Below are 14,824 nucleotides of genomic sequence, written 5' to 3'. Positions count from 1 at the left end.
AAGAAGAACTTCCTTATGTTTGTACGGAATCTATCCCCTTTCAACTTTAGAGAGTGCCCTCTCGTTCTCCCTACCTTCTTTAACGGAGATTTCTTCAAATTTTTCCCAATGCATCTCATTAACATTAGTAAAATCTCTAGCAACAATGACTCCTTTTTGAAGAGTACTGATTTTACATGCTTTCTGCTCTAAATACTCCGCAAAATTATTTGCAGGAGGATCTGTTTGGCACATATCACCCTCTATTTTAGTAGTCAATTGTCGCACAACAAAATATAATTCCCTAGGAACATTACTATTTGTTTTAATCTTCCCTTGGATGTAATTCCGCTTCTCATTCTCACATAAATGTTAATATTCTCTTAAGCGTATCTCCAAACTTTCCCAATCATCAATATCCCTAGTTTTCCTCCAAAGTCTTCCTGCTTGTCTAGCTTCCTGCCTCACTTGGAGCAGAACGCCTGTTAGTTAATCCAGTTCTCATTTGCTGTCTCACTTCCTTTTCAGGAGCAGATATCAAAGCATTTGACAAAGAACCATTTATTGTCAACCTGGAGACTTTGCTTATTGCAGCCACATCTATCACTGGTCCTGACCTGCTACTTTTTTTTTTTGCTTTTTTAAGAAAACCACTACAGTGCTCCTCGTTAGCAGCAAGACTATTACAATTACAAAATGACATTAAGAACATATCACTGGAATTCAAGAGATATTTGGAGGTATGATTTCAATTCCCCCTTTTTGCTGATTATCTTTTTCACCTTGGATGAACCCCTGTGCCTAAGTTCTATTACTCCATTTACTCTCTGAATAACCCTGACCTTAATGGGTGTGGCTAAGTAGGGGGAGGTCTTAATGGGTGTGGCTAAGTAGGGTGGTCTTAATGGGTGTGGCTAAGTAGGGGGAGGAGCTTCCAAATATTTAAGCACTCATGCCCTAGGAATAAAAAAGGGAAATCACCAACCACATACTACAAAACCTTCAAGAAAGATACTAAAACCCTACTCTTCAAAAAATACATAAAACCTATCTAACAAGACCAGTTCCTACCCAAACCCCACCTATCCACTCTATACCCTTAATAGCATATTATAATATGCTTCTATCTACCCAACCAATGCCAAAATACCTTTATTTACCCAACACCTAGCACCTTAAGATCTCGACAACTCTTTGGTAATTCTTATGTAACTCTTATGACATCTCTTATGCTATTCCTGTAAACTTTTATGTAATTTCTGAGAACTTTCATGGAATCCGCCTTGAACCGCAAGGTATTGACGGAAAAGAGAAAATCACTAATGTAATGTAATGTTGTTTTACGTGCCACATTAATTATTTTTAAAACAATCTGTGTTCCTGATTGAAAATCTCCAGACTACTGGACAGGTGAAACACCATTTATAAATGGGTTTTTCAAATAATTTCTCCAGACCCAACCCTTTTCTAGCTGCAGCTATTTTGTTTTTCTTGACCATGAAAGCGTTTATGCTATATGTAATATTATTTTATTTTATTTTTAATATCTTTATTCATTTTAAAGCCAAAAATAAGTGCAATGTATTTTACAGACATTTTACACTTTAACAACGCTTAGGGCTCCTTTTAAGAAGGTGCGCTAGCGTTTTTAGCGTACGCACCGGATTAGCACGCGCTAGCCAAAAAACTACCACCTGCTCAAGAGGAGGCGGTAGCGGCTAGTGTGTGCGGCATTTTAGCGCACGCTATTCCGCACGTTAAGGCCGTAACGCGCCTTCGTAAAAAGAGCCCTTAACGTCTATCAAATTATATTTATGACAAATACATATATCATCCCCCCCCCTTTATATATATCCAACAATTGCACTCTGGACGTGTATGATCAAAAATGTCCTCTATAAATATGCCTGCATAGCCTTCAAGATTCTACATGGCGTCCTTCCTCCCATTATCCCACTCCTTTGGAATTCCTCAAACCCGCTCTCTACTAGATCCTCCCAAAAACTGAAACTATCTTTCCCATCTATAAAAGGTATATCCCGCGCAGGAAAACTTGGAACATCTCTCCCTTTTAGAACCACAGAACTCTGGAACAACCTCTCATCCCCGCTCAGAAATTCTAGCTCCTTCCAATCCTTCCGCAAACACTTGAAAACTTGGCTCTTTTCAAAAATCTAATCACCTCCCGTTCTCTAGCACCCTGTCCCTCTCTATCTTCTCAGTCCCTCTCCTATATCCCTTCTTTGTAGTTCCTTTCCTCTCAACCTCTGTAAACCGTGCCGAGCTCTGCGCTTGCGGAGATGGTGCGGTATACAAACCTAAGGTTTAGTTTAGTTTAGTTTAACAATCACTCCTTACAGAATTCTGTCAATGGCTCCCAAACATCCATAAATTTCTTATAATGTCCCTGTTGTATGGCCATCATACGCTCCATTTTCAAAATGTGGCATAGAGATTCCCACCAGAAAGTATAATTTAACCGATCCAAGTTTTTCCAATTCCTCAAAATAAGTTGTATGGCAACCCCTGTCATAATACAGGGAAGTTTATTATTATAATAATAATAACTTTATTTTTTCTATACTGCCATAATCTTGCGACATCTAGGCGGTTCACAGTGAAGAGAGCTGTACAATCAGCGAATTACGGTACAAATAGGGAAAGATGTCACTGAGCAGTCAGTGATTATAGAGTACAGAATAGTAAGAATTATAATATTTGTATGTTACAATATAATATTAACATGTTACAGTGAAGGGGGCTGGATAGCCAGTGAATTTCAGAATATAGTTGGTGAGGAAGTCAATGAACGTTCAGCGAATACAGGTACAATTAGAGAGAATACGCAGTATCAACATGATGAGTATTAGGTTTAAAAAAAAAGGTGGGAGTTGTCTAACTCGGTAATAAATCTATTGAACAGAGCGGTCTTAATTTCTTTCCGGAAAGCGCCATAGGTCGATCTGGCTTTATCAATGAAGTTGCCTAGCCAGGATTGCTGTCTACCAGCTTGAAACTTAAAAGTTCTGTCCATTAAGATGTGCCAGTTTATGTGGAATATAAGTACTGATAAATGATATATAAATATAATTTATCAGTACTTATATATATTTTGCCATTAAATGCCCATACCATTGCGCTTTCATCACCGTTTTTTACAGGACTTGGCCGGTGAGTTGGACTATGCTACTTTGGCTTCTAAATGGACTCAAGACTTACATTTTACTATTTCGCAGGATGTGCTAAAACGGAGTTTTTCCTTGGGGATGAAACTATTGGTATCTGCTGCAGAAAAGGAGCGCTATTACAAATTTTTGGTCCGGGCGTTTTTTGCCCCTGTTCGGGCCTTTAGGGCACATGTGAGCCCCACTGACTGTTGTCCGAAGTGTGCGGCCCCGAGGGCTTCTTTGGGACATATGTTTTGGCTGTGTCCGGGCATACAGGCTTATTGGAAACGCATTTGCTTGCATGCCCAATCCATCTGGAACTGCACCTGGGTGCCAACTAATACCTTTCTTTTTACGTTAAAACTTACTTTGTTGCCTACCCATCCAGGCGCTGCTGCATTTGTTCAAAAAACTATTTTTATGGGACTTAAAACTATCCTTCAATGTTGGCTAGCTCCGCATACCCCCAACTGTTTCTCATTGGCGCACACAGATGATACAGTTGGCGGGATATGAACGTCTGGCCATTGTAGATATGAACTCTAAATCTGGCTCTTTATATTTACGCTGTTGGTTACCATTCTGTGCTACATTGACGCCAACTGTACGCAGTAGATTGCTGAATTGATTTGATTATTGTTCAAGGCTGTTTCCCTGGGAGGGTGGGTGGGTGGGTGGGTGGGTGGATGGGTGGATGGGGTGAATGGGTTGGGGCTGAGATCATTGTTACTTTGCTTGATGGATTGGTTGGTCCTGTGTTCTGTTTCTTATTTCAAATTAATAAATATATTTTGCAATTAAGGCCCAAATTCTGTAACCAGCGCCTAAGGTTAGGCACCTATTTCAGAGGCACCCAACTAGATAGGCGCCTATCTAAAATGGAGAACATGCTCAATTAAGCTTTTTAATCAGCACTGATTAAACACAGGCGCCTATCAAGAAGGTGCTATTCTGTAAGAAGGCGCCTCTAAAAATGTAGGCGGCCTTCAAAAAAATTGGCGCTATGCATGTTAGGTGTGGGCGTGGCTAGGTGTTAGGCGCCTTCTTACAGAATCCCTGCTCTTAAGCGTGCTTAAGCGCTCGCATGGGCGCCTAACTTTTAGTTGTGCCTAGAGCTGGCCTATTTCTTGGGCGCCTCCAAAATAGGTGCCGCTCAGCGTGATTCATTAAACGGCACCCGATTTTACTTGAATCGCGCTGAACAGCGCCTAAGTAGGCGTCTAACTTTTAGGCGCTTCTTGTAGAATTTGCCCTTAAGTAACTTGTTTGGTGCGTAACATTCATCGGTCTAAGATCTCACCTAAAGCCAATCACACCCCATCGGTTGTCTTTCATTATATAGACCAGTGATTCCCAACCCTGTCCTGGAGGAACACCAGGCCAATCGGGTTTTCAGGCTAGCCCTAATGAATATGCATGAGAGAGATTTGCATATGATGGAAGTGATAGGCATGCAAATTTGCTTCATGCATATTCATTAGGGCTAGCCTGAAAACCCAATTGGCCTGGTGTTCCTCCAGGACAGGGTTGGGAACCACTGATATAGACTAATGTATTTGAGGTAGTCAGATCTGAAACTCTGCTTCTCCCCAGGACTGTATTCCTTGCAAAAGCTTTGGCATTCCGTGCTGTTCCCACAGTGTGTTTACTCACGTCAAATAGCTACTGGGGGTGAAAAAAACTCAACGTTCTCAGCATGTGATAGCGAAATCCTCTGGCATCTCTTCCACCTCTGCCTGTTTATTTCACTCACCCATCTACTTTTCAGACTCTCCCTCTTCTCCCCCCCCCCCCCTCCTGACTCACCCATCACTCTTATTTCTAGCACAGATCACACTCCCTTCTTTAGCACTTCCCCTTTCCCTGTCCCTCTCTATCCCTCTGTCCCTCTTTCCCAGCCTTTCCACTCCTCCTCTGGCTCTCCCTTTCTCTGTTCCATCACTTTCTCTTCTTTATCACTTTCCCTCTCCCCTTCGTACACTCTCTATCCCTCTGTCACTCTTCCCCAGCCCTTCCTCTCCTGTTCCATTATTTTCCTTTTTTTTTTTTTTAATCACTTCAATTCTCTTTGAGGTATCTCTATTTTTTTGACTCTCTATCCATCTATATGTGTTCCATGCTCCCCTCGTTCTCTGCCTGCTGTATTCACTTTTTGCTATCTGTAAGATAAATTCTGTCCTGGGGTTTTGATTTTGCTGTGCACCAGACATGTAACCTGTTGGATCTTTGTAAGTGGTCAGGTTCTTGTGGTCCTTATCTGTGCTGTTCTAAATAAGATTTTGTTGCTTTTGCTCCCTCTGGTTCTGCAAGTGAAGTGTTTCCAGAGTGAGGTCCTCGAAGGAGCTAACAGCATGTTATGTGTAATGTGTAAACCCTACAATGTCCAGTTCTGGGTAGATGGAGCTTCTGGGCTCTCTTGTGCTTTCTTTCCTCTGACTAATCTCTGTATCTTTCCACCCAAGTCATTACTGCTTCCTTCCATGCAAGGGTCCAAGTAGGAACTTGGCACAAAGGAAATCCTTTCAAGTAATCAAAGTTCTTATGCTATAAGATTTCTGCACTTCTGAGTCATATTGGAGCTCAAAATCCTGCTTCCATACCTTGGGACCCCTCCTTAGAAGACATGTACTTTTTATGCACACATGCCTGACATTCAAGAGCTAAAGGTTACACCAATGCCTGCCTGCAGCAATCTACAGAGCTAAAGCTGAACCCATTGCCCAAGCCCTTAGTCCCACCTGCATTCCTTGAATGACATTTGCCCGTTATGTTGTCCAGCCATGTGGTGCTGTCTTCACTCTCACTCTCCCCTGGTCTCCTGGCATTGACTCATAAGCTTTTCTGTTGGCCTTTCTTTTTCCTCCCTTCTGTACCTGGATCCCTGAAAATGGACTCACCTGCTGCTCTGCTGTCCCACATCCTTCCCAGTGCCAGTGAATGGGGGAGATACATCAGGGATGAAACCACAGTTACTGCCTCATACACTTTATAAACCTGACTCCACCTTCCCTGCATTTCATTAAATACCTTCATTATTATTGGTCATCCAGTCATCCAATACAATGCCAGTATGTCAACGGAGAATCAGCAGTATTCATGCTCAAAGCAACTCATAATGGCTTGTTTCCATGGTCCCCACTATTACAGGCTCTAATATAAGTGTATGGGAACACACTTACATAGACACACAAATGCACACATCCAAATGCAGATATATCTAATCTAATCTAATCTAATCCTTAGGTTTGTATACCGCATCATCTCCACGTTCGTAGAGCTCGACAGTAGGAGAAATTGGAAGAAACTACAACAGAGGGTTAGAGGTAGAAGTGTGAAGAAAATTTACAGGACTTGGAATGCCAAGATATAAGAGTTTCCTTGATTCCTAAATTGGAGGGAGACTTACATTTTTTGAGAAAAGCCAGGTTATATAAAACCCCCAAATTCTGTATATGGTGCCCAAAGTTGTGTACATGCATTGGTGTGCATAGCCGATGTATGTGCACAGATTACTTGATTAATAGGCCTAATTGGCGTCGATACTTGATGCTAATTGGAGTTAATTGAAAGTTACACACACAACTTGGCAGGCGGCATAGCACAATGTGCTATGTGACATGCCTAAAGGGGGCGTGGTTAGGAATTCTATGAGCGTTGGAGCATTTACCATGCTGGCTCACGCTAAAAACCTCTTGCGCAGTTTGATAAAAGGGGCCCTTAATTATTTTTTTAATGTTTTTTAACATTTGTTTTTAATGGCGTGGTCAATTACCACACTAATTAAACTAATTTTAAAAAATTAAGCGGCGTTCAGATTTTTGAAAGGCATTACTAGGTGTCACCAATTAGGTCGCTAAGTGGCATATTGCTTTTGATTTATGCAGCACGTTCTCTGCAGAGTTCCACGCATTTGTATTTTTTAGGCTGTTTATTCCACATATCTACCACCTTAGGATTATCAGGGACCCCTGATGAAGACTGTCTTGTCGAAACACAGATTGTGTTGATCCCGTGCTCTCGGCGAATTAGGTCCTCAAGGTTTTTATGTGGATCATTTTATTTCTATGTGGATTGGTTACACTGACTTATGGAACTTTTAATTTTCAACACAGTCCATTTTAGGAACATCGTCACTCCACAGAGTTTTTTGGTTTCTTCTGGATTTTCTTCTCTATGGATATCTCAGGGTCAATTTCTTTGGTTTGGTTGCATTAAGGTTGATCTAACCTAGGCACCATTTATAGAATTTTCTCCAAACCAAAAACATAGCCTGACCAGAGACATGACTTACCAGCACTGGAACCTGGCAATTGTCTCATTACTGTCCTTTCTGCAAAATCTTATTTTACAATTGTCACTACTGGAGAGTGTGGCACAGAGGTAAAGCTACAGCCTCAGCACCCTGAGGTTATGGGTTCAAGCCCATGCTGCTTCTGACCCTGGGAAGTCACTTAATCCTCCCCATTGCCCCAAGTACATTAGATAGATGGTGAGGCCACTGGGACTGGCAGGGAAAAATGCTTTGGTGCTTAAATAAATCCATGTAAATCATTCTGAGCTCCCCTGGGAGAGCAGTATAGAAAACTGAATAAACAAATGGTGTGAAAAGTTTCTGCCTCAGGTAATCAGAGCTGATATTGTGATGTCATAATATCTCATTCTACCAATGCCTTAGAGCCAGCATCATCAGTGATGTCACAATGGCTGGATTGTCCTACACCTGGGCAAGCCACCTAATCCCCCCTCCCATTGCCCCAGGTACATTAGATAGATTGTGAGCCCGCCAGGATAGACAGGGGAAAATGCTTCAGTATCTGAATAAATTCATGTAAACTGTTCTGAGCACCCTGGGAGAAAATTGAATGAATGAATTAATATATATAGAAAAGTATAGAAAATTGAATAAATAAATATAAACAACTTTTTTCTCTGTTTCATAAGAACATAAGAAGCGCCTTCACCGAATCAGACCTTTTTGGTCCATCCAGTCCGGTGACCCGCCCACGCGGAGGCCAAGCCAGGTGTTCCCCGATGAAGACCTGTTTATCCGTATCCATCAATGTGATTTGCAAGAAGGTGTGCATCCAACTTGCCCTTGAAACCCAGAATGGTGGTCTCCGTCACAACCTCCTCCAGGAGAGCATTCCAAGCGTCAACCACTCGCTGCGTGAAACAGAACTTCCTGGTATTTGTCCTGAACCTGTCGCCTCTCAACTTCAGTCCATGACCTCTTGTCTGATTCACATTTGACAACGTGAATAACGATGCTTCTCGCTCTATTTTGTCGAATCCTTTTATTATCTTATAAGTCTCTATCATATCCCCTCGCAGTCTTCTCTTCTCAAGAGTGAATAAGCCCAGTTTTCCGAGGCGTTCTTTGTAGCTCAAATTTTCCAAACCTAATACTAGCTTCGTAGCTCGCCTCTGCACCCTCTCCAGCAGGGTCACATCCTTCTTTAGGTAGGGAGACCAGTGCTGGACACAGTACTCCAGGTATGGTCTGACCATTGCTCTGTAAAGCGGCATTATGACGTCCGCCGATCTACTCGTGATTCCCTTCTTTATCATGCCCAACATCCTGTTTGCCTTCTTCGCCGCCGATGCGCATTTTTCTTAGCAACTTCATGTAGAACTTTGGCACCACATGAACAAATTGACATGCTGGTAACGTTTTCTGAGTCTGATTAAAGCAGTGTGGCTGTCATGTTACTCCACTTCAATGTTTCAAAATAAAGGTTAATAAATGAAACTAAAACACAATATCTTCTTATTGGAGTAATAGGTCTGAAGACTATTTCTGAACCTGAACCCGAGAGAGAGAGAGGTATTAGGTGCCATCGACTCATGCTCGAGTCCTAACGACTTGATGAATTGCAGATCTAAAAAGAAATCGTTTTTGTGCTAGTCCAGAAAGGTCCTCCAGCTTCATCCCCGTGGTTGGTTTCAACGTGGCCAGCCATCTGGTTGCAGGGCGCCCTCTTCGCCGGGTTCCTTCGATCTTCCCAAACATGATGTCCTTCTCCAGTGATCTCTCTCTTCTGATGGTGTGGGGGAGATAGGTGAGAAAAATCTTAATTGGGCTCCTTTCTTATTCTCCTATTCCTTTTCTCATGTGACTCAGCTGTTTTTTTCCTCTAACTTCCATTTACTACTTAAGATGAGAGCACTTGTCTTGCCCGAAGCTATGCAAATTTCAGATAGCTCTGCATCAGTTGAGTATCATTACCCTGCATGCTTCAGAGCAATGTTTGGGTTTTTTTTTGTCCAACTAGATGTATAAGGGAATTCAATCGTGTATATCAAAATGTATATGGAACGTATTGAAAATAGTGTTTTAGCAGCAGGGAATCATTCATACCACATTAACAGAAACTCTTGACATCACACCATCAATATAATAAAGTATAAAACAACGGAGAAAAATAAACCTCAATTGCGAGAGGCCGGGACTACACAAGTACCCGAGCCAACTCCCATCATCACTGATTTATGAAAAAACTCTCCTCACCCCATTTCCACTGTTTCTCAGTTCTTTCTCCCCTACAACTATCTGTCGCATCTTAATCTATCAACGGCCATAATCATTGTCATCTTTATTTGATATACCACAGAATTGTAAAAATAAAAAAATCTAAGTGGTGTACAATAAAGTGGGGTACAAAGGAAGACAAACACACAAAGGGCAGTACACAATCATAACATCAGAAATAGTTAACCAATAGGCTAATAAAATGACATTTTTCAAAGTAGGAGGCACACAGGTCAAAGAGAGTGCAGTTCCACAAAACTAGTGAAGTGAGTTACCAGGAAACACCTGCAAACACGAGCCCAAACAACTCATAGGAGGATGATACTGTTCTAGAACTGCCTGAGTAAGACCTGGGCTTCAGTGTCCATGCCTGCCACACTTACCCTCCCCTCCTCTCCCTCTTGAGAAAGCTGGTCAGCGGGTGGTAGTCCTAGTGCCTGGCATAATTCTCTTTCATTCCGTAACTTAAGTTTTTTGTTCTATTTAGTTTTATTTTGTTGGTTTCTACTTTATTTTGTTCCTTTCGTCTACCTGATTCATAGGGTTCTATCCTTTTTTCTTTTAATTTTCACTCGGGCGAGTCAAAAAACATCTTGGATAGGAGGAGTTTGACAGTTATAGAATCACTTTCCTTATGAGATGGCGGGGATGTGGTTGTTTAATGAACTGGGAATAGACCAAATGCTGCTTCAGGTTGCGCTGTTTGGAGAACGCGAATCTGGGCACCTGTTGGAATGCCTCATGGAATTGCATAATTCCCAGTGTTGTTTAATGATATGTTTAATATCAAACGCCCGAACTGAATAAGGGAGGACACATACTAGAGAGTTCTCATCTGATTTTGATGGTGAAGACAGTAATAAAGTTCTATTTGCATATAAAGCTCGCTTATATGCTTTCTGTATCACTGAGTGAGGATACCCCCTTTGTTGAAATCTGAATTTCATTTCACCAGCTTTTATAATATATTCCTGGACCGTGGTGCAGAGTCTTCGGAGACGTAAAAATTGTCCCACTGGAATGTTATTTCTTAAATGTCTGGGGTGGAAACTACTGTATTCTAGTAAATTGTTCCTATCAGTAGACTTACGAAAAATGGTGGTAGAAAAATGTCCATGATGTAAACAAATTTGAATATCTAAAAAAGATACCTGTTGTGAATCTGTATGCATAACAAATTGTAAATTACTATCACATGAGTTCAGCCAGGCTAGAAATATCTGTAAATCTGCAGAGGGACCTGTCCATACAGCGAAGATGTCATCAATATACCGTTTCCAAATTAAAAGTCCTTCCAAAATTCAGAAATGTAGAAGAAAGTTTCTTCAAATCTAGATACGTATAGGCACGCCACAGAGGGTGCCATCTTAGCCCCCATGGCAGTGCCCTTGATTTGTTTGTAGTACTTCATATCAAACTGGAAATAGTTCATATTTAAAGCTATACGCGCCAGCTGTGTTAAAAATTCAACCCTGCCTTGAGAAAGCTCCAAGGTGCGCAATTCCTCTTCAATAATTGTTACTGCTGCATACTGCGGAATATTAGTATATAAGGCAGATATGTCTAACGTTATTAACGTAGCTTGTGGAGGAACTTGTTGGTATTGCGCTAAAATATTGATCATGTGGGCGGAGTCAAGCACGTATGAAGAAGCTAAAGAAACTTTGTCTTTAAGGTAAGTATCAAGCATAGCAGATAAAGGTTCTAAAATGGAACCAATGCCTGACACAATGGGTCTACCTGGGGGATTTTGAAGGGACTTGTGAATTTTTGGGACAAAATAGATGACGGGAATTCTTGGATGTTTACATGAAAGAAATTTGAATTCCTTGTCCGTGATGACCCCTGCTTCTGATGCATGAACTAAAAGGTGTGATATCACATCTTGTATGAAAGGGGTGGGGTCTTCTTGCAATAAAGTGTAATAACTTTGATCTGACAACTGACGATCTGCTTCAGCCACATATTGCTCAGTATCAAGAAGAACCACACCACCCCCTTTATCTGCCGGACGGATAATGATACTTTGATCAGAACTCAAAGATTGCAGGGCTATCTGCTGGGCCCGTGATAAATTGTGTTGGATCTTATAGGGGTTCTTTTCAAGAGAACTAATATCTCTAAGTACCAAATTCTCAAATGCTTGAATATGGGAATCCACTGACCCTGGGGGACACCATGTAGATTTAATTTTTAATGCATTGTCACTGACAGATGGCAATGCATCAGAAGTTGCTTCTTGATGAAAAAAATGTTTAAGTTTACATTTTCTTATGAACTTAAACATGGAGACTCTGGTGTCAAAAGAATAATAAGGGTTAGACACAATGGGTCTACCTGGGGGATTTTGAAGGGACTTGTGAATTTTTGGGACAATTTTTGGGCACTCGCAGACCAGCCAGGACAAAAAACAGCAGAATTCAACCATAGCATCAAATGTGTTCAACCTATCACATAGGACTTTAACCACAGTAGAACTATCTGTATTAAATAAAGGATTATCTTTTGTGCCCTCTAACCCTTATTATTCTTTTGACACCAGAGTCTCCATGTTTAAGTTCATAAGAAAATGTAAACTTAAACATTTTTTTCATCAAGAAGCAACTTCTGATGCATTGCCATCTGTCAGTGACAATGCATTAAAAATTAAATCTACATGGTGTCCCCCAGGGTCAGTGGATTCCCATATTCAAGCATTTGAGAATTTGGTACTTAGAGATATTAGTTCTCTTGAAAAGAACCCCTATAAGATCCAACACAATTTATCACGGGCCCAGCAGATAGCCCTGCAATCTTTGAGTTCTGATCAAAGTATCATTATCCGTCCGGCAGATAAAGGGGGTGGTGTCGGGACCCCAAACCCCTCATTTGAGCTAAGTTATGATTCTATTAATCATGCTTAAGTGATGTTCTGACAAGTATAAAACAAGCATAAGAAGAAAGGAGAAAATCCTATACTTTATATCATTTCAAGGATTGTAACAATTTTTTATTAACTAACATCCTGGCTTGAAGTGTGATCGCTACAGAAACAGTTGCAATGACTGGGAGGTAAACTCTGTTCCCATTCTAGGGGGGTGCGTTCCCCCCTTGTTGAGTTTCACATTTCTGAGCAACTTAAAACATATTGATTACACTTCATAGACAGGTTTGTGTTGAATGCGAAGTCAGTTCATATATTATTTATTAGTTATAGAATCACAGCATAACTGTCTACTAACCTAAAGGCCTGGAACGGTTCATTTTCAGCAGAGGCCCTTCCTACCTGGGTGTGGTGACTGGAGTTCGCTGCGGGGAGATCGTTTCTGGAGGCGGGACCAGTGGAGGCATGATTGCCTAGGATGGGGCGGCATCTGCTCTTTCATTGGGGAGGAGCTGGTGGTGTCTCCAGATCCGTGGAGTGGGACCGTGCCGTGGACTCCTCCTCCCGATTGTCCGATAGAGGCAGAGTGCTCTATTTTTTGGGAGCTGCCCATGAGCATCCGCCGCCCACCGAGAGCAGTGCAACCCGGCGCTAGATTGTTCTATCTCTGTGCATCTTCTGCCTGGAAACGATGAGTCAGGGCTGCAGCAGCTGGAAAGCCCGAGCTGATATCTATCCCATCTGGACTTTCGCCGTTGGGATTATTTAAAATATGCTGAGGCAACAGAGCTGCTTCAGGAAATTGGACTTCTGCCAGACTTATTTGATTTTGTTTTTCAAGTTTTTCTTCTAGTTTATGAATTATTTTAAATTTTATTCCATTGTTTTTACCCCATTCTTTTTATTTTATTAACTGAATTCTATTGTTTAATGGTTCCTCCCTTCTATTCCTTTTGAATCTTTCTAGGGTACTGGGAGCAGACCGCCCCTGGCGTTGTCTTGGTGGGGGTGCTGGCACCTCTCCGCCCCCCATGCCATGCTCACTCCCTTTTTCCACCCACCCCCCACCCCAGAACCTCTTTAAATCTTCACCGATGCAAGCAACTTCTCCAGCCTGCAGCTTGTGCTGGTCTGGCCCCCTTCTGAAATCACTTCCGGGTCGTAGGGCCAGGAAGTAATGTTAGAGGGAAAGCCAACGCCGGTATGAGCAGCAGGCTGGTGAAGATTTAAAGAGGTAAGGGGAAGGGAAGGCATGAGTGAGACATGGGAGTTGTAGAGGGGAGGGGGAAGGGATGGTGTGAATGTGGCGGGGGGAATTTATATTATTTATTTAAAAATTTATATACCGCATAAATACTATGCGGTTTACAAAATTACATGCATACATATTAAAAATGCTAAAACATGTTTCGACAGAACAAACACAATAAAACATTAGCAGTATCTTTATTAAAACCTTTTTTTCAAATTCAACCAACAAGATGGAAAGACAAAATCCCATAAAATGCACCACCCTGTGTGCCTCCCACCCTTACTACGCAACTGGGTGCCCTGTTTTGAAGGTGAACAAATCGAGGAAGGCAACTGGTGCCAACAAAGAACCATACACTCAGATTTTGAAGGATTTAATTTCAACCCATTGATAGCAAGTCAATCAGTTATCAAGGGAGGAGGAAATGCCTGAGAATAAATGCAAGGCATCGTGAATCCACCTGTACCAGAAGCTAGATATTATCAGTGTAAACGAAGCAAATAAAACCAAGAGAATGATAAGGAGAGCAAGTAGGGAAAAGAAAACATTAAAAAAAGATAGAGTCAAGTATGGATACTTGGGGGACTCCACAATGCAACAGGAGAGGAGTGGAAACAGAACTGGACCAGTGGACTTAACAGGATCTATCAGTTAAATATAATTTACAACAGGTGAAGGCTGTTCTGGAAATCCTAATATCACTGAGACATTGAATTAGGAAGGAAGGCTTACCAAATCCGAAGCTTCAAAAAAGGCTACAGATACTAGAAGTACATCATTACTACTACTATTCATTCCGTCATGTCCGACTGTAGGCCAGTCCTCGTCATGCTTCCCTGTTTTCCAAGGCTTCTTTCAACTGCTTGATGTTCATTCCCTTGTCATTCTTAGGCACCTGCAGATCGTGCAGAACACAGCTATTAAGGTTATATTTAAGAACAAAAATTACGACCATGTCACGCTGCTATTTATTAAGGCCCACTGATGTCCAATAGCACACAGAATAGCTTACAAAGTTCTTCTAACATTTAAAA

At 41.5% G+C, this 14,824-nt stretch overlaps 1 protein-coding gene across 1 annotated transcript in view; it reads right to left on the bottom strand.

The window, feature by feature from the left end:
- Nucleotides 1-14,618, bottom strand: part of SPDEF (SAM pointed domain containing ETS transcription factor) — an 89,592-nt gene extending 74,974 nt beyond the window's left edge. The window contains exon 1 of the mRNA XM_033919409.1: nt 14,523-14,618. The gene's annotated coding sequence lies outside the window, so the exon portion shown is untranslated. The remainder of the gene's footprint in view (nt 1-14,522) is intronic.
- Between the last annotated feature and the right edge of the window lie 206 nt (nt 14,619-14,824).

This window comes from Geotrypetes seraphini, chromosome 13, assembly GCF_902459505.1.
Source record: "Geotrypetes seraphini chromosome 13, aGeoSer1.1, whole genome shotgun sequence".
NCBI classification, from domain to species: domain Eukaryota; kingdom Metazoa; phylum Chordata; class Amphibia; order Gymnophiona; family Dermophiidae; genus Geotrypetes; species Geotrypetes seraphini.
This window is presented reverse-complemented; position numbering and strand designations above follow the sequence as displayed.